This window comes from Odocoileus virginianus, chromosome 2 (genome assembly GCF_023699985.2).
Source record: "Odocoileus virginianus isolate 20LAN1187 ecotype Illinois chromosome 2, Ovbor_1.2, whole genome shotgun sequence".
NCBI classification, from domain to species: domain Eukaryota; kingdom Metazoa; phylum Chordata; class Mammalia; order Artiodactyla; family Cervidae; genus Odocoileus; species Odocoileus virginianus.
The window spans coordinates 60,544,644-60,570,037 of record NC_069675.1 but is presented as its reverse complement, the minus strand read 5'-3'; the positions used below and the strand labels follow the sequence as shown (position 1 = coordinate 60,570,037).

At 42.5% G+C, this 25,394-nt stretch overlaps 1 long non-coding RNA gene across 2 annotated transcripts in view; it reads right to left on the bottom strand.

The window, feature by feature from the left end:
* The window catches only part of LOC139039477 (uncharacterized), a 79,340-nt gene that overhangs the window by 42,961 nt on the left and 10,985 nt on the right, over positions 1-25,394 (bottom strand). For both annotated transcript variants that reach the window (XR_011492745.1, XR_011492744.1), the window contains exon 2: positions 19,506-19,599. This is a non-coding gene — a long non-coding RNA (uncharacterized lncRNA). The remainder of the gene's footprint in view (positions 1-19,505; positions 19,600-25,394) is intronic.

The window sequence follows — 25,394 nt, the reverse complement described above, 5'->3', positions numbered from 1 at the left end:
CCCTAAACATAATTTCCTCAAACTATCCACTTCTCTAAGATTAAAGAGCCCCTCCCTCATCTTCAAAAAGCCTGAAACAGAAAATTGCCTTGGGTATTGCATTATTTCAGGTAAAGATTCAATTTAATGCAGTGATTGAGCTGCTCGGATTCAAAGCATGGATATAGGAGTTACAAATCCCTACTAAGCCATCCCCCCTCGTGTGATCTTGAGCTAATCATTTACTCTCAGTTTCAGTTATTCACCCATAAATTGAAGATAATAATAGGATTCATCCTATTATTGGGTTGTGGGGAGGATTCAATGTGCTAACACACACACAAACAAACAGTGTATCACAAAGTAAGTGATCCATAAACGTCAGATGTTTTTCTCATTAAAGAGATTTTTGGATGGAGATTGCTTTAAGCAACTCCTTTTAGTCAACAATGCCTAAAACCACACTTCTAAGAGTGGGTAATAGACTGTCATTGATTTCAAATTCATCTTCAGATCTACTGACATTTGACTGTGAAAATGTGATCCCTGAAGCAATGTCTGGAGCTATGAGTGTGGCAGTGGGTGTGGCTGTGAAGTCTACTGACTTCTCTCACCCAGTTGGACTTCTTTAGGAATCTGAAATCCATTTACAGGCAAGAACAAATCTACAAAGGGACCAGTTGCCTAAAATGTGGTGATCCCCCTGAGACCATGTCAGTTTCGACTTAAAAATAAATTCACAACCTAAAAGTTGAATTATGTTATATTTGGTGGGAATGTTTAGGGCTTCGAGCCCAAGAGGTAGCATCTCAAGTAACCCAGAGAGAACTGCTCTGAGGAGGTGGGGGTTGGGGGGGGGTGGGTAAGCCAGGATATATAACTTTGAAACAAAGGGCAAATAGTCTGTCAAAAAATTATTGTTAATCAAAGAAAACCAGATATCTCAAGCTAAGGACTTTAGCATCATTCTATGTATGGGAAGGTGCAAGAGTCTGGGCTCACTGAAATCATTCCTTTGATGTGCACCTCAGCCAGCTCTCTGGAGCCAGTATCCTCCATTTTCACATCCTGAGTTTTCTCAGGGCTCACCTTAGGGAGTGGCTGCAACCTAATAGCTGCTAGATTGCAGCCATATTCCATTTATTATCAGCACTAAGCCTTGGTGGCCACAGGTGAATGAGAGCACAATGGCCTTGCTCAGGTGGTGACCCTAATCACCCTCAACCCAGGCTGAACTGTCAGTGTCTGCACCCTGCTCCCCTCCAGCCTATAGTTTCATCTCTCTGCTGGACCAAGAACTCACAGAGACAGGGCCATACAGACTTCAGTGGTGGGTACACTAACTCTGACACATGGTACATGTCCTGTAAATTCTTTCAGAATGAATTCATGGGAGACTGTAAAATTCTCTCCACTCTTTCCTAGGAAATATCTGTGTAACCAGTGCCAGTCCTGTGGCCTGTATATATGGGTCAAAACAAGAGCCTTACAGGTCTTGCAGCCTTCTTTTCCCAGATCTGGTTCATACAGTTGCCTTTCAGCTAAGCATAACCTCAGAAAAAATCAGATCATTCAGGCACAATCTTTATATTCTTTATGTATTTTTAAATATTTGTTTCTATTTATTTATTTGGTTGCACAGGGTCTTAGTTGCAGCTGGTGGGATCCAGCTCCCTGACAAGGGATCGAACCTGGGACCCCTGCATTGGGAGAGTGGAGTCTTAGACACTGGACCACCTGGGAAATCCCTATGTATTTTTTTTATTTTAATTACATAAGTAACTTAGTCTCCCTGGTATTATCTTTCTCAAATGTTTCTTTAGCTGGACTAATTTAGACTAGTGAAAGAGATTATCTGTTTTATGTTGATTCCATTAGCTTTGCTTTCTTGATCTAGTTTCTAAATTAGGAGAAAGATGGGGAAGAGGCACTTTTCCACAGCCTTCTAGAGTTCAACCTCAGGAGAGGACATAGGAGTTATGACTGTTCTCCCAACACTCTCGTTAGGGAGTGTTCCTGTCTCCTCACTCTGATCCTATATATGAAGACAGCAGAGAAGTAACGCACCAAATGAACTTAATAAGAGCTTCCCTCCATGGACTTCATGGAGCCTGAATCCCCTGCCCATAAATAGATTAGTCTAGTGTCCTGACAGAGACCCTGGATTTATCATCATTGACCCTGCCTCTTACTGACTGTGACATTTTAGATAACTATCTAACTTCCCTAGGCCTCAATTCTTCATTTATAAAAGCAGGAGCAGCCTCCAAAAAAATAATAATAATAATAATTTTTAGTGTTCTCTGTAATACTAAAGTCTGGATTGCCCTCCACAAACACAAGGAATGATTAGTCTCCCTGGAAAATGTCTTAACATCCCCACAGCATGAGCTGGTGGGAGGTTTTAAGAACAAAACTTCCTAGGGAAAGAGAGAAGCTGCCAGCAGATCACAGATCATGCTCAGAATAAAAAAAGAGGCTGCAGAACTCCCAGGACTGTCTCCCCAAACCTTCGTGGAGACATGAGACTGTCTCCCTGAAAGTTGCCTTTCCCATGGGAATGAATAGAAGCTGCTGTTGTCCTGAAGTCATACCAATGGAAACCTTTGGCTTCAACTAGAAGCACCTAATATATTAACTAATGTAAGAACTGGCCCCATCTGAAGGCAGAATATGTCCAGAGTTGCCTAAAGAACTAATAGTACACCCTGTGCTCTATAATCCAAGGCTGTTTTGGGTCTTAGTAATTATAAGTACAGTTAAAAAAGAAAAAAAATCAATGCGCTCAGCAGCTAGAAGTCATTAGAGTTACTCAAAATTTCCTTCAACGTATGTAGCCGTTGGTTCTGTTGGAGGCTGGGTATGGCATTCGGGCCTTGTGCAGACACAAAACTACTCAGCCAGCAGACAAAACAGGAAGCTCCAATCATCCAATCAAGAGACCATGAAAATATGGGTCATAAATCTCTGATTCTTCCACCACTCACCAAGGACACAGTCTGGCCATCTTCTGACCTTGCTGATGGCAGCTTTGGGGAGTTGAGACGGCCCGGGACCACTTTCCCTCCTCTTTCTCTTAGTTGTACCCTAAGATTGTGGTGCACAAATATCAGAGAACTTTCTTTTTCTTACAAAAAAGGGGTCCATTTTTCTCAGAGTTACCTGAGAAGTTTTTACCAGTTTAATGCCTCAGCCTTAATCCTGAAAAGGCTCCATCTCAGAACTCTCTTTGCCTTTGGCCATGAGCAAGCTCCTGAGATCCCCCTGTAAGTTTTGCCCTGCCCTCCGGTGCTATGAGGGTTGGAGGTCACAGGAGCAGGGTCTGCCTCTAAATCTGCGCTCGCCGAGGGTCGGTTCTATGGCTGGGGCTCCCTGCAGTGAACTGGTAGGGCATGGGGAGGAGGCTGTGTTCTCCTGGGTGGTGACTGGCATGCTGTTCCAGGCCCCTCAGCCTCTATCCTGGCACCACTGGGTCTGAGGAGATCAATAGCTCAGCACCCACAACTCATTCCAGCAGATCAGTTGGGAAGCTCTGCTGTAGAGCCTCTGCCCTCTAACCCACGGTTTCCTCATCTGCAAAATGGAAGCATGACACCAACCACACTGGGTGGTTGAGCCCATGAGATTATTATGGAGGCAAAGTGCTCGGTACAGTGCCTGGCACACAGCGGGCAGTCACCAATGCTGGTGCTTTCTCCTTGCCCCCTCCTCCATTTTGAAGTCCACTGCTAAGGCATGTAAGAACCATCTGATTTTCCAACTCTCAAATGAGAGTTGGAAAAAATTATCCACTAAGGCAACGTTGTAAATCAACTGTGCTGTGTGCTGTGTGGTGTCGCTCAGTTGTATTCAAATCTTGGTGACCCCATGGACTGTAGCCCACCAGGTGCCTCTGTCCATGGAATTCTCTAGGCAAGAATATTGGAGTTGGTCGCCATTTCCTACTCCAGGGGATCTTCCCAACCCAGAGATGGAACCCACATCTCTTGTGTCTCCTGCATTGGCAGGCAGATTCTTTACCACTAGCACCACCTCGGAAGCCAGTAAATCAACTACACCTCAATTAAAAAAAGGAAAAAAGAGAACATTATCTAACGCCCTTCCCATATTGCGCAAGAGCATTTTTAACAAGCCCACCTGCAGGTTAGCTGATGGTCTACAGAGAGGTTCTCTAAGTGTGGCACCTGGGTCAGCATCTGAACCTGTTAGAAATACAGATTATTGGGCTCCACCCAGGACAGATTGAATCAGAAACTGAAATTGGGGCTCTGCAACCTGTGTTTTATAAACAATCTAGGACTGCAGCACTGGTCTGAGGAAACATAACTTTGTGCTTACAAAACTGCCTGAGACAAGTAGCTATACAACTGTTGGCGGTCACAAATTAGCATATGTAAATCTGAGATTGTGGTGATATATACACTGGAACCAAAGCCTCCAATCAGAGATCCAGTCAGAGGACTGGAGATCTCATTTTGCTGTGCTTAGTCACTCAGTCGTGTCCAACTCTTTACGACCCCATGGACTGTAGCCCACCAGTCTCCTCTGTCGTGGGATTCTCCAGGCAAGAATACTGGAGTGTGTTGATATGCCCTCCTCCAGGGGATCTTCCCAACCCAGGGATTGAACTCATGTCCCTTAAGGCTCCTGCATTGGCAGGTGGGTTCTTTACCACTAGCACCCCTTGGGAAGCCCCTGGAGAGCTCTAGCGGAAGCCTCAGGGCTGCCACCAAACAGGCAGGCAGAAACCAGGAAGGCAGAGGGCGGCACAAGCCACATGTGGTTGATGGGCAGAAGGAAACTGGAGGCAAGTCTGGATGAGACAGACCCAGCTGCATGAGGCCTTAAGATTATACCAAGGAAGGCTCCAAGCCATCTGGGACAGCTTCAGCCTTCTAGCTAAGACTCCGGTCTCACGTGGGAGAGGGTGCAAAATAGGTGAAGGGGATTAGAAGGGACAAATTTCCAGTTATAAAAAAGTCATGGGGGTGTAATCTACAGCATAAGAAATATGGTCGATAATAATGTAGTAACTTTGTATGAAGACAGACAGTTGCTAGTCTTCTTGGTGATCATTTCATAATGTATATTTCATAATCATTTCATAATGTATCATTTCATTTAATAATATATGCAAATATCCAGTCACTACATAGTACACTATATAGAAACTAACTTAATATTGCATGTCAATTGTATTTCAATAAAATAAAAAATAGGGATTTCCTAAGGATTTTGACCTTACACTGCAGGGTGGGTGGATTTGATTCCAGGTTGGCAAACTATGATCCCACATGTCATGTGGCCAAATAAATAAATAGACAGATAGATATTTTTAAAAACTGATCTCATAGAAACAAACCAAAAAAAAGAAAACAAAAACTAAACAAGGAGACTGATCTCCACTGACTGACACTTTTAAGTCTTGAAGATCCCAGGCTTAACTGTCATGTGTTGTCTCCCCCAGGTTACTGGTTGAGGCTCACTTCTCAAGCACCTCATGGAGAAATCATGTTAATAGAAGAATCACTTTCTTAATGCTGTGAAAGTTGTGTGTTCATCATACTTCAAGTCATTGCCAACTAATGGGCTTCCCTGATAGCTCAGTTAGTAAAGAATCCACCTGCAATGCCGGAGACTCTGGTTCAATTCCTGGGTCGGGAAGATCCACTGGAGAAGGGATAGGTTGCCCACTCCAGTATTCTTGGGCTTCCCCTGTGGCTCAGCCAGTAAAGAATCTGCCTGCAAAGCGGGAGACCGGGGTTGGGAAGATCCTGTAGAGAAGGGAAAGTCTCCCCACCCCAGTACACTGGCCTGGAGAATTCCGCAGACTTTGACTGTGTAGTCCATGGGATCACAAAGTCAGACACGGCTGAGTGACTTTCACTTTCAATGAACTAACACCACTGGTACTCCTTTTTTTGAAAAAATATATATATCGTTTTAAATTTTGATTGAGCTGGGCTTTATTGTAGGGAACAGGCTTCTCTAGTTGTGGCACATGGGCTTAGTTACCCCATGGAATGTGGGATCTTAGTTCCCCCACCAAGGATGGGATCCTCGTCCCCTATACTGGAAGGCGGGTTCTTAACCACTGGACCACCAGGGAAGTCCCCATTGGTGTTCCTTTTAACTGACTTTATTGTTCTGTTACCACTGAAAAGCATTTAAATTTTTTTGATTATTTTTTTAAAGCACTGACTGGGCCAAGCTGGTAGTGTGGAAATGTGTTCTATTAATACTTGGTGAAAAGGGGGGAGAGGAAAGGGCTGAAGAGAGTGAGCTGGTGAGCAAGCTGGGAATTGTCAGGCACTGCAGCTGGGTACTGGAGAAGGAAATGGCAACCCACTCCAGTGTTCTTGCCTAGAGAACCCCAGGGATGGCGGAGCCTGGTAGGCTGCCGTCTATGGAGTCGCACAGAGTCAGACTCGACTGATGTGACTTAGCAGCAGCAGCAGCTGGGTGCACCCTGCTTGGGCTGCCTGAAGGACTGACTGAGGAATAATCGGCAAAGCTCTGTGGGCTGAAGAGTATCTGTACAAAGCATGCGTGATATATAAAAAGAGAGAAAGAAGGAAGCAGTAGAGATGCTGATGAGGTTGTCTGGATTGGTATCGAGATATGGGTATCTATGAGAACTTGTGGAACAATCTTAAAAAGATCTTATAGTTTTCCAAATGCTTTTGTGTGACATTCCGGGGACAACACTTAGCGAGCTTTTGCTATGAGTGAGGTGTTAGGTCTACAAGGAGGACTTTCAAGTCCTCAAACAGCTCACCTTCTAGTTATTAGTATATAACCTCACCTGTTTCTGGCCTATGGAATCCAAGTGAAATGTTTGCTGCAATCAGATTGATAGCATGTTGTAGATATATTTGCAGTTGAGATGATTGGAAGATCAACTTAATTTACCCTTTATAAAGGGGAATACTGGGGGAAGCAATTGAGAGCACAAAGCCTGGATTCAAATTATCTGTTCATTAGCCGTGTGATCCTGAGCAAGGAATCTAACCCCTCTGTGCTCCAGTTTTCCTCATCTGCAAAATGGGGGTAATAATAGTACCTACCCGAGAGGGCAACTGTAAGAGTTAGTTAATAATATATGTAAGGCACCTTGGAGAGATCTTGTGCTATGTGCTTGGTTGATTGGTTGTGTCTGACTCTTTGTGATCCTATGGACTGTAGCCCGCCAGGCTCCTCTGTCCATGAGGATTCTCCAGCTAAGAATACTAGAGTGGGTTGCCATGCCTCTCCTCCAGGGTATCTTCCCAACCCAGGGATCAAACTCAGGTCTCCTGCATTGCAGGCAGATTCTTTACCATCTAAGCCACCAGAGAGAGATCTTGGCACTTAATAAACACTATTTGTGTTACCCATTACTATCTATAGTTTGTATACATTTGGAGATCATCTTGAGAGGATATTTTACTCAGCCCTAGTTAAAGGAACAACAGCAGGGTAAGAAAATGGAGACAGCAAGGAAGTAGTTTTGCAAGGTCATTTGGTCAAGACATTGCTCTAGAAAAATGTCCTGGCATCTTATGGGGTCCCAGCACATCCTTTCTTGGTGAGTCAGAAACTGGTTTTGGCTGGCACTGTCCACGGGTTCATGTTCTGGCATGGTGCCCACACCTTTACCCCTCTGTGGTCTAACACCCCAGAGAGAAGTAGATGAATGCCATTCTCCAGACAAACCAAACCAGTAAGGAGCCATGTTAAGAAGAAAGTTTAAAAAAACAATGATAACAACAAAACATACTTCATGGGGGAGACCTGCAAATAGAATGTTAATCCTTAACAGCCATCCAGAGTGAGTTCCACAACTAGAAGCCATCTGTCTGATAAGTCATTCAGAAAAACTCCCCATCCTCCGGTCTTTAAAGATGAATGCCTATCAGCATGAATGGCCCCAGCTGCGTGCAGAAGCCTCAAGGCCCTGACTTCTCTTCCTGGCTCTGATGTCCCTTCTGAAGTCATCCAGGCAAGTCACTTAGTCACATAGTTTACCTATCTGGAAAAAGGATAAACCATTCAGGTGCCTTTTGTTCCTCCTTATCTCCCTAGGGAGTCTGTGGTACCTAGGAATCCTATCTGAAGTGTCCAGTGTTACAGAAACCAACAAAATGCCTGGCTGATTGACTCTGGATTCATTGATGTTTCAGGAATTTGAATAACTGGAGGATGTGGGAGTACATGTTGGGTCTGGCCCTGCCTTGTGTGATACACATCTGGTGATATAAGCAAGGGAGAAAATCGTGAACCTATCCTTTCCAAATGACACTATTCTGAAGTATTACTACTATCCTCTGGTTCCTGAACCTACACATGGCACATTCTTGCTCACTCCTGCATGGAAATAATTTCTTCCCTTTGCTCTGCCCACTGTGCCCAGTAAGAGAGACGTGAGGCTGCTGCTGAAACCAGTGTGGCTTGGGAACAACCTCATTGTAAACCAAGTCTTCCAAGTTTTGAAGCCACAGGGCGTGTCAACCGGCACCCACCCACGCCTTCTTTACCACTTCAACGGAAAGCAGGCTTAGCCAGAATTAGAGGATTTAAAGCAACCAAAGGAAGTTAAAGTCAAAGAGGGGCAGAGTGGATTGTCTTAGTGGTCTGCTTTCAGACCTATTTACACTCCTGCCTGATCAAACAATACGTAGACAATGATTCGGACTTTATCTGGCATTAGAGTTACCTGGTGGTGTAAGAGTGTTAGTCACTCAGTCATGTCCAACTCATTGCAATCCCACAGACTGTAGCCCACCAGGCTCCTCTGTCCATGGAATTTTCCAGGCAAGAATACTGGAGTGGGTTGCCATTCCCATCTCCAGGGGATCTTCCTGACCCAGGGATTGAACCCGGGTTTCCTGCGTTTCAGGCAGATTCTTTACTGGTTGAGCTATAGGGAAGACTTTCAGAGTTACCTGGGGAGCTTGTTAAAATCCAGATTGCTGGGCCTAACCCTAGTAATTTTGGATTCAGAAAGACAGAGGGACCCCCAAAATTGCCTGTTTCCTACAGATTTGAAGGAGATGGTAACACTGCCCATCCACGGAATCAAACTTGGAGAACCACTAGGTCAAAAGGTATATTTTTACAGGGGAAAAAATCTTATGTTGTGTCTAATTAGGGTGACCAGGTGTCCTGGTCTTCTTGGGATTGAAAGTTTTCCTTGAATTCAGGACGTTTCAGTGATGAAAGTGGGATGCTCCTGAGCAAACGAGGATGGTAGGTTACCCTAAAAGTAGAAGAGATGCCGACATCCTATGTTTTTAAAGTTTGGATTTATTCAGGAGGCTAACTAGTTAAGAATTTACTAAGTCCCAGAGGCCACATATGGGGATATTAGACAAATTAAAGGGAACGATTGTAGTTCTTGTCCTCAAAAAATTTCCAAAATGAGTAACACATTTTTATTGACTGCCTACTTATCCGCTAGGTATTTGTGGGGGGTGGGGAGGGTATATTGGTAAATAAGATAACACATTTCTGATGCTGGGAAAGATTGAGGACAGAAGGAGACAAGGGCATCAGAGGATGAGATGGCTAGATGGCATCACCAATGCAACAGACATGAACTTGGGCAAACTTCAGAAGATGGTGAGGGACAGAGAGGCCTGGCATGCTGCAGTTCATGGGGTCACAAAGAGTTGGACATGACTAGGCAACTGAACAACAACAAGATACACATTGGACCTGCCCTCATGGTGCTGACTATCTAATGGGGAAAACAGTGAACCCGGGTGAATAAAGGTGAAATGGAAATAATTTGCACCTTGAAGTAGAGTTATAAGGTTTAATTGAGTTAATGTCTGCAGACTACAAAAGGGAATCAATCGTATGTTACAATTATTATAATCACATGACCCAAATCTTCTGAAAAGTCCTGATTTATGAGATCATATTTCCAGTTTTTGCATATTTCCCAGTTATTTTTCCCAGAGAGAAAAAAAGTGCCAGGAAGATAGAATGCAGGAGAACTGAGACTTAGTTCTGGCTGGGCTATTCACTTCTGTTTGACCTTGAAAGAGTCATTAATGTCTTTGTTCCTCAATTTCCATATAAGAATCAGATGAAATATTATTATGGAAACACTTTCAATATCAACAAACTGATTTATTTGGAAGGTAATTTATTTGGAAAGATATCACATGAGTTCTAGTATCACAAATTCCCTACTGCAACAAAAGTATTCAAATCAGAATAATTATCAAGAACTGTGGTTCTTTTATGGAAATGTTTTTAAAAATATAGAGAGCCTTCTGTTCTTTAGTCACTAAGTTGTGTCTGAAGCTTTTGTGACCCCATGGACTGGAGCTTTCCAGGCTCCTCTGTGCATGGGATTTCCCAGGCAAGAATACTGGAGTGGGGTGCCATTTCCTTCTCTAGGGGATCTTCCCATCCCAGGGATTAAACCCAAGTCTCCTGTATGGCTGGCAGATTCTTTACCATGGAATCCTATACAGAGCCTAGGTGAGTACAAAGTTTTCACTTTAAAGGAAGGAGCTTCATGCTTTAAGATGAGAGTTTTCTGAGGACAAGGGGAAATTTTTTGAAGACTTGGAAACTTGCACCACTCTATTTGAATTCAAATTTCTAAAGCCAGAGATTCTAACAAATACCTAAGTAACATTAGGGGGAAAAATGCACGTCTAATGTGGCTTCTATTTTTTCATCTTAAAAAAAAGTGTTTTTTGAAAAGTTGAAAGCTATTTAAATACATTTTCTCAGGCTTCCTTTTTTCTTCACTGGGCATATGTACATGCAGGCATTCTAGGGACATAAGATACATATCTGAATCATGTTATCCCCTGCTGTCAACAATTAAGTAGCTTCCCAAGTGGCGCAAGTGGTAGAGAATCCGCCTGCCAATGCAGGAGACGTAAGAGACGTGGGTTCGATCCCTGGGTTAGGAAGATCCCCTGGAGCAGGAAATGGCACCCCACTTCAGTATTCTTGCTGGGAGAATTTCATGAACAGAGGAGCCTGGCAGGTACAGTCCACACAGAGTCAGACACAATTAAGCATCAGAGCATGGCCCTTAGATTAAGGATGAAATTACCCTAGACTAAGGATTGTCAACTCTGGCTGACCCTAAAAAAAGACGACAACCAGTGTACCTACCTAGTCTCTCCTCCAACTGAATCAGAGCCTTTATGTGTAGTGCCTGGATACTACATTTTGTAAAAGCCACGTGGAAAAAAAGGTGGGGGTATTTCCCTGGTGGTTCAGTGACTAAGACTCCAAGCTACCCATGCAGGGAGCCCGAGCTCAGTCCCTGGTCAGGGAACTACATCCCACATGCCACAACTAAGACCCGGTGCAGCCAAATTAAAAAGAAAGAAATGAAAAGCCGCGTGATCTGGTGCCATTGCCTCTCTGGTTGCCTCTGCCACTGCCCTCTCCCCCCTGGCTCTGCTCAGCCTCCCTGGCCAAGTCCTCGATCCTGGACATGGTCCAGGGCTTTTGCACCTGCTGCTCCTCCATCTTGGCTTAAGTTTTCCTTCCCTGACCTGCCAGAACTATGCCAAATTGCTTCAGTGCACATGCTCCTCGCTCCAGACCCTGGGCTCCTTAGCCCGTCTCATGGCTGCCTTGCACACTTACCTGTGAGATCCTTGAGATCAGAGGCTGCTTGGTTTCTGCTCAGTATGTTTTTCCAAGCTCCAGTGAAGGGTTTGACAACAAGAGGCACTCAGTGCTGATATCAAAAAAGTGGAAAATGAATGATAGGATGGAAACAGTCCAATATTTTATGTCACAGGTTTTAAGAGATTAAAATATATATTATATAAATAAATATAATATAAAATATATATATTTTTAAGACATGTGCAAATCTAAAGAAGTATTGTCATAAAACATTGAACTTCATTTAATCTTAGCTACAGCTTCCCCAGCCAAGCTTCAAAGACAAGCATCATTTGGAAAATAAAACTACAGAACTAATCTAACGAGCCATATCCTGTTGAGAGTTATTTTGGGAGGTGCCTATGAAAGGAGGGTTGTCTGCTGCCTTTTCAAGGCCATGGTAGGGATCCACAGGTTGAGGCCTCCCTTCCAGAGAGATTGTCTGAAAAAAGAATTAGGCCTCATGGTAACTATATGCAAATCCCAGTTCTGCTCTCATCCTGCTTCCACGGGGACCTGACTGTTAGTTGGTCAGTTCATAAATAATGTACACATGCCTCCTCAGTCTCTCAGTCGTGTCTGACTCTTTTGAGACCCCCTGGACTGTAGCCCGCCAGGCTTCTGTGTCCATGGGATTTCCCAGGCAAGAATATTGGAGTGGGTTGCCATTTTCTTCTCCAGGGGACCTTCCCGACCCTGGGATTGAATCCAGGTCTCCTGCGTCTCCTGCATTGGCAGGTGGATTCTTTACCGCTGAGCCACTAGCTGTTCCTAAATCCAGAAATGCAAATTGACTGTGACTTCAGTTCATGTATTCATAGCTTGAAACCTCAAGAGCTTGAATCTGCCATAGCTGCTTCTGTAAGCCTCTGAAAAAAGCCAAAGCTGGTCATCTTAAACAATTAAACTGTTAAGCCACAAAACAGAGAACTGGGTTCAGATCCTACTTCTACCTCTAATTACCAATGAAAGACTTTTTGCAAGTTACTTAACCTTTCTCTACCTAGTTTTCCTTGTCCCTAAAAAGGGTTTAATATTAATAGTACCGTCTCTCATGGGATGGTTGGTAGGCTACATGAATTAAAACACATGACATCGTTAGAACAGTACCTGGCACATAGTAAATACTCAATAAATATTAGTGATCATCCTTGTTGATAGCATTTCAAGGACAGTTTAGACAAGGAAGAGGTTCCTGAGAGGTGGCTTTCTTCCGCAAGCCCAAGCCAAGTACCTGTTCACCAGGTAGTTTCAATCTTAAAGGGAAGGAAGACAATCTGCTTTGTTTGGAGCTACCAGGATCAGAGCTCCAAACTGGGGGAGAAAGCCCCCGGGCTTTTAACAAGGTAAATATGTGCCAAAGGAAATGCATTTCACTTGGATTATGCCACCAGAAAAAAAGGGAGGGGGGGGGATTATATGACCTACAGATGCCCTTAGCTTTTAGTCAAGATGAATGTGAAAAGGAAGTATTGATAAAAGCCATTTCCTGCAGCTCATCACAACATCAATGCCTAACATTTGTACCCCACTTTGTATAGAATGGAGCTCTGCTATAGTAGAGCAGAGCTCTCTATTTCTTTTTATTTGCTTTGAGCAGAGGAGAAGCAATCCCACACAAATGAAAGAGTGCCAAAGGGAAACCAGAGGCTGGAATTCCCGATTTAGTGTGACACCCACCTTCTCTGGACCTTGGTTTTCTCATCTATTAAGTGTAGAAGATGCACTAAATTCTCCCCAAGGTCCATTCCAAGAGCAAAAGAAAAATACTCAAAAAGACTTAAACTTTACAGAAAGGGGGATTAAGCTCTAGAAAAGAAAGCCAAGGTGACTGGGGATGTGGGAAAGAGAGTAGGTTAGGGATACAGAGGTAGGTTGCAGGATCTCCTACAAAAGGAGGGTTGTCTGCTGCCTTTTCAAGGCCACAGCTTTACAGCTTTCCCTATAAAGTCATCTGTTGTGAGATGCAGGTGTGGGCAGCATGGGGAAGCTAGGGATGGGATAAAGGGCTAAAGGAGCTCTGTAAAGTTTTGTTGTAATCACAGTTTTTTCTTTACCCTGCCATGATTTGTTATACATGCGTAAGTTGGGGAATAAACTGCTCTCGGTTCTTACCCACCTCAAAACTGAGAACAAGAGCTCTTGGCTCAGAATTTAGTCAAGTCCCTTCCAGAAAGTTCAGGAGGTAAGAAAGTGTCCATTCAGAGGTACCTGGCTCCTTTCTTAACCCTAGGATCTTGTATTACCTCTGAGAATTCATGCTTGTCTGTAAGAGGAGAACGTGAAGTGTGTGTGTATATCTGTATCTAGGAGATCCAAAATCACCCACCTACATTTATACAATGGAATATTACTCAGCCATAAAAAGGAATGAATTTGAGTCAGTTGTAGTGAGGTGGATGAACCTAGAGTCTCTTTTACAGAGTGAAGTAAGTCAGAAAAAGAAAAACAAATATATACTATTGCATATATAAGGAATCTAGAAAAATGGTACTGGTGATCCTAGTAGAGAACAGACTTGTGGACACAGCAGGGGAAGGTGAGGGTGGGACAAATTGAGAAAGTAGTATTGACATGTATACACTATTATGTGTAAAACAGATAGTAGTGTTGGTGGTTTAGTCATTAAGCTGTGTCCGACTCTTGGGAAGTTGCTAAATAGCACAGGGAGCCCAGCCTAGCCGTTCTGTGATGACCTAGAGGGTGGGATGGGGAGAGGGAAGGGAGACTTCAAAGGGAAGGTATATATATACATAATTATGACTGATTTGCACTGTTGTACAGCAGAAACCAACACAAAATTGTAAGTAAAGCCATTTTCCACTAATTAAAATATAAATATAAAATAAATCACCCACTGAAATTGTCAGGAGAATGATGGAAAAGCTAAATGTCAACTTAAAGAGACTATGTCCATTCCCCACACAAACACCCATTCCCTGCATCTTGGCCCCCAGAAGGAGAGACAGAGAACAGACCACGTGCCCCAGGTAGCCACTGGTCCAAGGAGGATGAGAGACACGTGAAACAGTTGAATCCAACCTGGTGCTTGGGTCCCAGAGTGAACAGCCAGCCTAGCTCAGTTAAGTCAAGCCAACCTGTAGACCTATGAGCATGCAAATAAAGGACTATTGTTTGAGCTTCAGGATAATTAGTTGGACAGCATAACTGTGGTGGTAGCAAACTTACACACCACTTTATGTCATAGGAACCCAACTCTAGAAAAGGGGGAGAAGGATAGAGTCTGACACTTTGGAGTTACACAAGCAGTTGTTGTTCAGTTGCCCAGTTGTATCCAACTTTTGTGACCCCATGGACTGCAGCACGCCAGGCCTCCCTGTTCCTCACCATCTCCCAAAGTTTGCCCAAGTTCATGTCCATAGAATTGGTGATGCCATCCAGCCATCTCATCTTCTGATGCCCTCTTCTCCTTCTGCCCTCAATCTTTCCCAGCATCAGACTTTTCCAGTTAGTCGGCTGTTTGCATCAGATGACCAAAATACTGGAGCTTCAGCTTCAGCTTCAGTCCTTTCAAAGAGTATTCAGGGTTGATTTCCCTTAAGATTGATTGGTTTGATCTTCTTGCTGATCTCCTTGCTGTCCAGGGAAATTTCAGAAGTCTTCTCCAGCAGCACAGTTCTAAGGCATCATTTCTTTGGCACTCTGCCTTCTTTACATAAGCAGTAGGTAACTATTTTATCTGGTAAGCTATGCTGATTCACTCATTCACTTATTCATTCATTCAGAAGATATATAATAAGCCACTTTTATATTGAAGGCAGGAGGAGAAGGGGATGACAGAGGGTGAGATGGTTGGATGGCATCACCGACTCAATGGACATGAGTTTGAGTAAACTCCGGGAGTTGGTGATGGACAGGGAGGCCTGGCGTGCTGCAGTCCATGGGGTCGCAAAGAGTCAGACACGACTGATCAGCTGAACTGAACTGAATAAGCCACCTACTATGTTTACACACTGGGAACAAAACAGTGAATAAAACAGATGGAAATCCCTGCTCCATCAAACCTGTATTCCATGGAGCGTGTATGGGAGATGCATTTGCTACAGCCGTCTGTGATCAGAGGAAACGGTTTCAGAGCATCTCTACCTTGGCGCAGCCAACTCATTTACATTTGTTTAGCTATTACACCACAGGCTTTTAGCCATTCATGCAACCCAACTTAGTTCCCTTCTCTACTTCTCTTTTGAAAGGAATGACTTGCCCTGAGTTCCTACTATTTGACAAGCACTAAAGCTACATCGCTTTTAATCATGACAAAATCTTTAGAGTGAAATGGTCGAAATGGTATAAAGCAAACAAACCATTACCTTAGGATGCATCTTGCTAACAGATACATAGAGTAAATGGAGATAAAGCACAGATGCTCATAGACACAACTAAAAGCAGTGGGGCTGAATGCTGAGATGCTGACGGTGGTTCCCAGGAAAGGAGCTTGGTGGTTTCACTATTGCTGTTTGAGGTACCCTGTCTCTATGCTGGCTCTAGCCAAACCAATGTTGAATGCCTTTTTCACTTTTTACCTTTTTGTCTGAAAAATGAAAATCCTCTTCAGATTTCTTGCAGTTATAGAAAACAGGTACTAATGTAGGTCTTTTGTAAAATTGAAGGAGCATAAAAACAAACTTTCCAAAAGTAGAAGTGAAGTGACTCAGTCGTGTCTGACTCTTTGCGACCCCATGGGCTGTAGCCCACCAGGCTCCTCCATCCATGGAATTTTCTAGGCAAGAGTACTGGAGTGGGTTGCCATTTCCTTCTCCAGGCGATCTTCCCGACCCAGGGATCGAACCCAGGTCTCCCACATTGTGGGCAGACGCTTTACCGTCTGAGCCACCAGGGAACCCCTTCCAAAAGTAGGGGACACGTGTTTTCTCATTATCTACTTTAGGAAAGAGACGAGAAAGGTTAAGTCACACAGTTGAGAAAGCGCTGGGATTTGAACCAGCTATAGATAGCTACAAAGTCCTCTTTGGATGAAACTTATTGTCTCTCACATTGCCCTGGAGGGGTTTAGACTAAAAGAAAATGTTCTCTAATGTCAGATAATTTCATGGTGTAATGAAAATGGTGGTTTCTGGCGACACCTCTATGACTTCATCTTTCCTGACTGAATAAACTAGTTTCTTTTTTTCTGATTCATATTTCATGAGCACGTGTGGTTTAAGCAACTAGAAATCCTTCAGATGGCTACACATCTCAGAACATGGAATCCTAATTAGAGCTTCAAATTTCTGGTCCGGAATCTAATCCCAAACCTTACTCCAAAAAACAAAAATAAAACACAAAGCAACAGAAAGCTGTTTGCCCTGGAATAATCATCTTAGAAGTCAATATGAATAATCAAATATTGAAGATAATGGCTCTATGGACCAAATTTGAACATTAAAAACAATGATAATAAAGGATTATAACACTGAACAAAACAATAAGGAAACGGAATCTAGAATTTAGAGTTAAACATTTTTAAATTGTTTTTATTTTATTTATTAGACACACAGCATGTGGGATCTTAGTTCCCCAACCAGGGATCAAGCCCATGCTCCCTCCATTGGGAGCTCAGAGTCTTAACCACTGGACCACCAGGGAATCCCCAGAGTTAAACATTTTTAAAAGGTGGGATGGGATGCTTTTTTTTTTTCAACAAATAAATGATAGATAATAAGTGTAGAAGGAATGAAATAATCAGAACATTACCATTTTGCAACCACTGATGAACTAATAAATGCTTTAAGCAAAGATTACCAATAGTTGCTAAACCACTGGGTAAAATGTTTGGGGAGAGCAGGCTATTTCCTAGTCTCAGAGTATTACTTCTCTTTTTTCTTCATTACTGACAAAGGGTAAAAAGTACCTTTACAACAGAGAAATCTGATGGGCATCACCTGAACCAAGCCGTCAAAATTAGCATCACCAATAACAGGGCAAATTAATATACACCTCCTGAGGACTTGCAATGGGAAATCCCCAAAATGTCCATGTTATGTTCTTGCCAAAAAATATTTATCCAGAGTGCCTGATCACAAGGAAACAATCTGGCAAGTTCAGGTTTAAGCCATTCAAAATGACAACTGGTCTGGACTCTTTAAAAATGTCAATGTTGTGAAAGACAAACATGAACAACAGGTGAGGAGACGGTTCTAAGTGAAAGGAAACCAGAGAGCTATGACAAACAAGTGCAAAACAAAGCAACAGTCGATCCTTGATTGGATTGAGGGTGAGGGGCATGGAATGGGAACGACTTTTAAAGATATTTCTGGAACAATTGGAAAACTTGGGACTTTCAGATAATAATATTTCACTAATTTTAGATTTTGTGGATGTGATAATGAGATTGTATTTTATAAGAAAATGTCTTTAACCTTTTGGAAAAGCATGATGAAGTGTTTGCAGTGAAGTATCAAGTTGTCTGCAATTTACTTTCAAAAGGTTTACCATGTATGTGTATGTGGATAGTGAAGGGGTTCAGAACAAGCCTCCCTGAAATGTGCCATTTTACCATGTGAATTTTTTTGAGCTGAAGATAATGGATAGCCAAAAGACTCAGGAAGAACTTTTTACCTCCCCTTAACTGCCTGAAAGAATTTAGATAGAAGGCCTGGCTCAGAGACAGCTATTACCAGAGATAACTTTCATCTAAATGACCTATCTGGCGAGCGTGTGTGTGTGCTAAGTCACTTCATTCATGTCTGACTCTTCGCGATTCTATGGACTGCAGCCTGCCAGGCTCCTCTGTCTGTGAGATTCTCAGGGAAAAATACTGGAGTGGGTTGCCGTGCCCACCTCCAGGAGATCTTCCCGACCCATGGATCGAACCTGTGTCTCTTATGTCTCCAGCATTGCCAGGCGGGTTCTGTACCACTAGCACCACCTGCGAAACCCATTTGTTTGGCAGAGCAACCACTTAATTGCAAAACGTCTGCTCTTCTTGCTGTCCTGAAACTTACCACCCACCCCTTTGAAGTCCCAGGTCCCTGTCCTGGTACTTATCTCAGGGTGGCATCTAAGCTTACAACCACTCTTGCCCTCAGGTCTCAGATTCCTGTGGGGGTCCCATGTATATGTAATTAAATTCATTTTCCTCCTATTAATCTGTCTTACATTAATTTGATTATTAGACCAACCAAAGAATCAAGAAGAGTAGAGGAAAAATTTTTCCTCCCCAACATTAGATAGATAGATATAGATAGATAAACAGATAAAGAATAGACAGTCTCAAGTATGAAAGGAGAAAAAGGAGAGAAAAGGAAAGCGAATGCTAACAACTGTTAATCTAGGTGAAGAATCCATGGATTTCATTGCTTTTCCTTTCAACTTTATTATAAGCTTTTAAATACAGAAAAAAATTGAGGGGAGAAAAATAAGGGTGTTGGAACAGAAGACATCTCCATTCCTTACCTTGTTGATTTGAACAATGCCAGGATCTGAAACAGATCATCCTTGGAAGATGTGTTCCTGTCTGAAGCCCTGGGTCAGGTCAACTGTCCTCACTGCAAACCGGCATTGAATGTCTAGCATTTTAGTTCTGTGCCCTTGGAAGCTGACCATAGGGTGCTGGCTCCTTCCTTGAACCTGGGACATCACGATGATTGTCCGGGACTGGCTTTGATAGACAAGAGGATATTTGGGCATTGCTGGGAGACTGTGAAGGGTGAGTCAGGAAAAGAAGGAGATGAGGGGGCAGAGAGATGGGATGTCTGCAGCCAGGAAACAACTCAGGGAATGTGTGGGAAATGTGGAGGAGGGGAGTCTGGAAAAGGATGAAGGAGCAGAGGCTTATCAAAAACCACTTTAATACAAACATAGCAGCGGAAGACTTATTCAGTCTTGTTTACTTACCTACCACAGGTTCCCACTGGGAAGTAGGAGGCACCACTTACCTGCATTTCCTCATCCTGCAAGTGAGCATAATTCCTTCCACATTCTTTCATCCAAGCCATCCTTTCCTTACAAACAGCTGGTCTGTTAATGTGCCTAAAGGAAGGAACAAAAAACTTTAGCATTGGAATACGTGTGGAGGCAGATGGTAGAAGGGCACAGGTAAAAACAGGAAGACCATTTTAGAAGTTTTACAGGCATCCCAGTGATGGGTAATGGTGGCCTGGACCAGGGGGTTACAGGAGAAGTGGTCTGAGGCAGTCAAATTCTGGATGCATTCACAGGCAGAAGTCGAGTGTCACACTGCTGCCTGGCCTACAAACATCATCGGCCCCTCCGAAGTCCCTTTGGCATCACTGTCTCTGTGATTTACATTCTTCATTAACTGAAAGGTTTGGTTTTTAGAGCCACAAGGCAATTGGAGTAGACAGATGAAGGCAAATCCATCTTTGATCCTGGAAACTCAATTCAAAGAGCACGCCTTTCTGATGAAGATGAGTCAGCAACCTCAGAGGAAGTCGGATTCAGCTCAACCAAAGCTTCCACCTTCTCCAGGAAACCTTACTTTGCAATGTGATGCCTGCCTCCTATGTCAGAGGCAGTCTCATCTATACCAATATCTTATCTGACATGAGTATTGTACTTTACGAATATTTTACACTATTTGGAGAGATCTTTCCTAACTCCTGGACTAGATCACACTCCCTGTTCTATTTTCCCATGGTGTCCTAGTCTTCCCCTGTTATAATTCTCACTATAATTCGTTGTAGATATTTGTTTAACTATCTGAGCTTCCCAGGTGGCTCAGATGGTAAAGAATCTGCCTGCAATGTGGAAGACCCAGCTTCAATCCCTGGGTCAGGAAGATCCCCTGGAGAAGGGAATGGCAACCCACTCCAGTATTCTTGCCTGAAGAATTCCATGAACAGAGGAGCCTGGTGGTCTACAGTCCATGGGGTCACAAAGAGTCAGACATGACTGAGCAATAACACTGAATTTGCCTTTCTTGTTAAATTGCAAAGCTTTATGAGGAAAAGACAATGCTATGCCTCTGGTACCTAACATAGTGAATTCTATTCTTGAATTCTATTTGAATATTCAAGAATATTGAAATCTGAATATTCAAGAATAGAATTAATCCCTACAAGTGAATGAATAATTAGTAACTTTTAATTTTCAAAACAACTCTTGCCAGGTGGGTGTTATTGTCTCCACTTCATCAATGCAGGGAAGGAGCTGTTGGGAGATGGTCATCACAAAGCTAGTTAGTGGAAGAACTAACTGGCAGTGGTAACCAGGCCCCAATCCTCTCCATTACACTCCACTTGGAACCTAGAAGAAACACCCATTCATTTAGTCAACACACACTTTTTGATTATTCCTTACATGTCAAGCTTTACTTAGGGAACATATGCTCATGGAGAACATACTAAAAGGAGTAAGATTTGTGTTCAGATGTGGGAAACAAGCAGAGAAATGGACTTGCAAATACTTAATTGCATCATAGGGTGGTCAGTACCAAGGTCTCTCCTAGGAGGAATGTCTAAATCTGCCTGGGTGAGGGAAGGTTTTAATGGGTCCATTTCATTTGGGTTTGGGAAAGAAAAAAAAAAAGTATTTTTCTAGGAACAGAACAGGAAAGGTTATTAAAGGATAAAGCTCATCGCTGGCATCTCCAAAGTTGAATAACTTCATTTCCAGCTCTGTTACTGACTCTCCCATCCTACTCAATTCCCAGAAGCTGGCTTCAGGAAATGGAGGAGTCAGTCCCAGGACTCTAGGCTTGCTTAACTCAAAAACAGTCAACACAACAGGAGACCCACAGTACAGAGCCAGGGTGTGTTATAGGGCTCACCTATGTAGGCCAGCATCCACAGATTAAAACATCACCTATATGAATGACATTTGTTGGATTCAGGCAATGCTCAACTCTCACCATCACACATGTGGCTCAAACATCTCATTTCAATCGATATATAAAATTTATTTTTGCTACAAATAAAAATGTAGGTCATCAGGTCATCTGACATGGAATAAAGTGAGTTACAACTTGCTGTGAGTAATAGAGCGGTGGAGCAAGGGAAGACCACTGGTTTATTGAAACCTAGGAAAAGTCATCTCCTAAGAATATAACAGACAAGCCGAAGGCAGTCAACTTTCCTTCTGAGATGTGGCGCTGAAACAGTCAAGAGACAAAGGTTAATCTGTGGGCACTGTCAGACCACACTAGGAATTGGGGACCAAGGGGCAGCGATTACCATAAACAGTTAATTGACAGGAACTTTTAAAATAAGAAGGCTTAGTGATCATATTTACATTTTAGAAAGATAATGGACAACAGTATGTTAGGGGAGCAAAGGACAGAGACAGGAAGATTGTTTAGAAGGTTAATAAAAAAAATACCATGAGAGATGATGAGGCATCTATCTGGCTAATGAGAATGAAGAGGAGGAAATGGATTCAAAAACTATTTAGGAAATACAGTCATCAAGACCTGGATGACTAATAGCATGTCAGGGGTGAGAAAATAGGAAGAGGAGAGGATGACTCCTGAGTTTCTGACTTGGGAAAGTATTTGGATGGTGGTTAGAAGAGAAAGAGAGAGTGGGAAAGAGAAAGAGAATCCTTTGTGTGTGTGTGTGTGTGTGTGTGTGTGTGTGTGTGTTCAGCTTTGTAACTGTTGAAGTGATTGTGGACCACAGACATAGTTTTACAGTAGGTAGCTGGATATGTGATCTGCAATTTAGGAGAAAATACCTGTGTATGCCTATGGCTGATTCATGTTTATATAGGGCAGAAACCAGCACAATATTGTAAAGCAAATTATCTTCCAATAAAAAAAAGTAATCATTAAAAAAAATTCACCACATTTACTTTATCATTTTCTCTCTCGTGCATATTTACTATTATATACTTTAGTATGTACTTCCTTAAAATAAGGATCTTCTCTTACATAACCATAGTACAATCATCAAAATCAAAATATTAACACTGATCCAGTGTTATTTTTTAAACTACAACTTTTGCCAGTTGTCTTACTCCTGGGCTTTATCACAAAGAAAAATATATTTTTCCAGTCCAGGAACAAACCCAGAATCAAACATTGCATTTTGTTGTCATGTGGCTTTAGTCTAATCTAGAAAGTTCCTCAAACTGTCATCTTTCATATCATTGACATTTTTTAAAATCACAGGGCAATTACTTGTAAAACTGTATTTGGGTTTTTCTGTTTTCTCGTGATTCTGCTTACATATTTTTGACTAGAATCCTACAGAAATGATATGATGTCCTCCTCGGGGCATCATTTTAGGAGATGCATAATTTTGATATTAGCTTTGATCACTTGGTTAGGGAGTAAGATGATATTGGTCAGATTTCCCTTCTACAAAGTTACTATTTTCCCCTTTGAAATTAAATTAATAAGAATTTGGGGAAGATGCTTGGCAACTCCAATAAATGTTGTGCTGCTGTGTGTGAGCTCAGTAGTGTCTGACTTTTTCCAACCCCATGGGCTGTAACCTGCAAGGCTTCTATGTCCATGGAATTTTTCAGGTGAGAATACTGAAGTGGGTTCCCATTTGCTTCTTCAGGGGATCTTCCCAACCCAGAGATTGAAACTGCATCTCTTGCATCTCCTGCATTGGCAAGTGAATTCTTTACCACTGCACCACCTAGGAAGCCTATAAATGTCATGTTTTTCATCAAATTTTCATCTTCTGATTTTAGCATTCAGTCATCTTGCCTAAAACAATATTAAGGTGACTGCAGAATTGTGATTTTCTAATTCTGTCATTCATTCTGTAATTCATTACTTTTCTTTTTACTATATATTATATAAACCAACTTTTCTTCCTCCTCCATTTATTTGTTTCTTTCAGTCTCAACTCATGGATTCCTAGTCTATTCAATGAGTTAAAGTCAACAACTATCTTTACATATTTTGATACTCAAATTGTTGCAAGTTGGCCGTTACAGGCCCCTTTAAGCTGAATTCTGTGTCCTTTTGACATGTACCCATCCTTCTTTGAGCACTTTCCTTATCTGAGATGACTATTTTTAATAGGGCACATTACCATCTTGCTAAACTCATGCTTCTGTTTGTAAGGAACAATAGGAGAAATGGAGATTGTGTGGGCCACCAGTTGAGTCTACCACACCTGGCTCCTCACCATCCAAGAGCTGGTGGCTTGAATCCAGGCTGACAGCCTTGCTTTGCTCTGACAAAACAACCTTGCACCCACATTTCAAAAAGAGCCTTGAGGCCTTGTAATTTCATCCAGGCCTTTCCTCACTGTTATCCTTTACCACCATCCAAAATGAGTGCTCCTAGGGCCAAGGCCCTGTGTTGCACAATTCCAGGGGTTGTCATTCATATTAGGGACTATGAATGACCAACCAGAGCAAGGACTGACAAACTTTCTGTAAAGGGCCAGATAGTAAAACTTTCAGCTACGTGGGCCATTTGATCTGGTCTTTGTGGCAACTACTCGATTCTACTCCTGGAGTGTGAAGGCAGCCATAGACCATGTGTAAATGAATCAGCATGGCTGTGATCCAATAAAACTTTGTTTATAAATACTGACATTAAATTTCATGTCATTTTCCTGCATCATGAAATGCTACTCTTAATCGTAATTTTACAAATGTAGAAACCATTCTCAGCTCGTGGGCTCTGCAAAAACAGGCAGCAGGTTAGAGATGACCATAGTCGTCCACTCCTTGCCCTGCTCAGCCCAGAGCTGTCACAGGCAGTGGCCCTGCCTTCAGCCAGGTCCCTTCTCCTTTACCCTGATCTCTAATCTGCCACCCTGCTCTGGGGTTTCTTTCCAACTTCTGCCCTGTCCTTTCTCAGGCCTTTTCCTCTGTGCCCCAGAACCTCCATTCAATTATAAATAAACTTCTTTTCACCTTTTAACCCTCTAGTTCTGTCTTTAACAGCATAGCAACTGTATTTCCTGAGGAACTTTCTTCCTCTGTTGAATTCTAGAATCGATACTATTCATTATCCCACGCCTGTGGGCATGGGAAGTGGTGTTGGCATTCTCCATATTCCTCATTCCTACTTCGAAAGCTTTTTCTTCCACCCTCTCCAAAAACCCCTTCCTCAAATAATAGCTAACACACACTGGGCCAGATTTTCCCAACCTCTAGCAGGTATGTACCATTATTATCCCCATTTTGCAAGAGCACAGAGAGGTTAAAGGTCACTCAACAGGGCCAGGATTCTAATCCCACCAGTTCGCGCTTACTACCAAGAAATTACATTGCTATTTTTTTTCAATATTTATTTATTTGGTTGTGCCAGGTCTTAGTTGTGGCAAATAGGATCTTTAATTGTGGCATGCAGAATCTAGTTACCTGACTAGAGATCCAACTCAGGCCCCCTACATTGGCAGTGTGGCATCTTAGCCACTGGACTGTCAGGGAAGTCCCTTCATCATGATTATGCACCATGTGGATAACTATCCACCATTCTAGCCCACTCTCCATTAGCAGTTTAGTGTATGGGCAGACACAGATGCACACAACTTGAGTCATTTGAAGAAGAATTAACAGAGGAGCAATTTATAAAACAATTTATAGAAGTGTAGGGCAGTCTTCCTCAACCTTTTATCATTATCATCCACCCTAAGGAGAAAAACTAAATCAATTTACTAGTAACTTTACTAATTAACTAAATTAATAAAACATCCAGTTCACCCTGACCCAATCGATTCTTGCCACTACAGTGGAAAGTTTTCTTTCTAACTAGAAACCGTGGGTGCCTCTGGGACAGTGAACTGAATGGTTGGAGGCGGGCAAGAGGAAGACCTTTTCAGCTTTTGAATGTGGTACAATATTCATGTATCATCTAATTTTAAAATAAAATGTAATTTTAAAAATTGACCTAA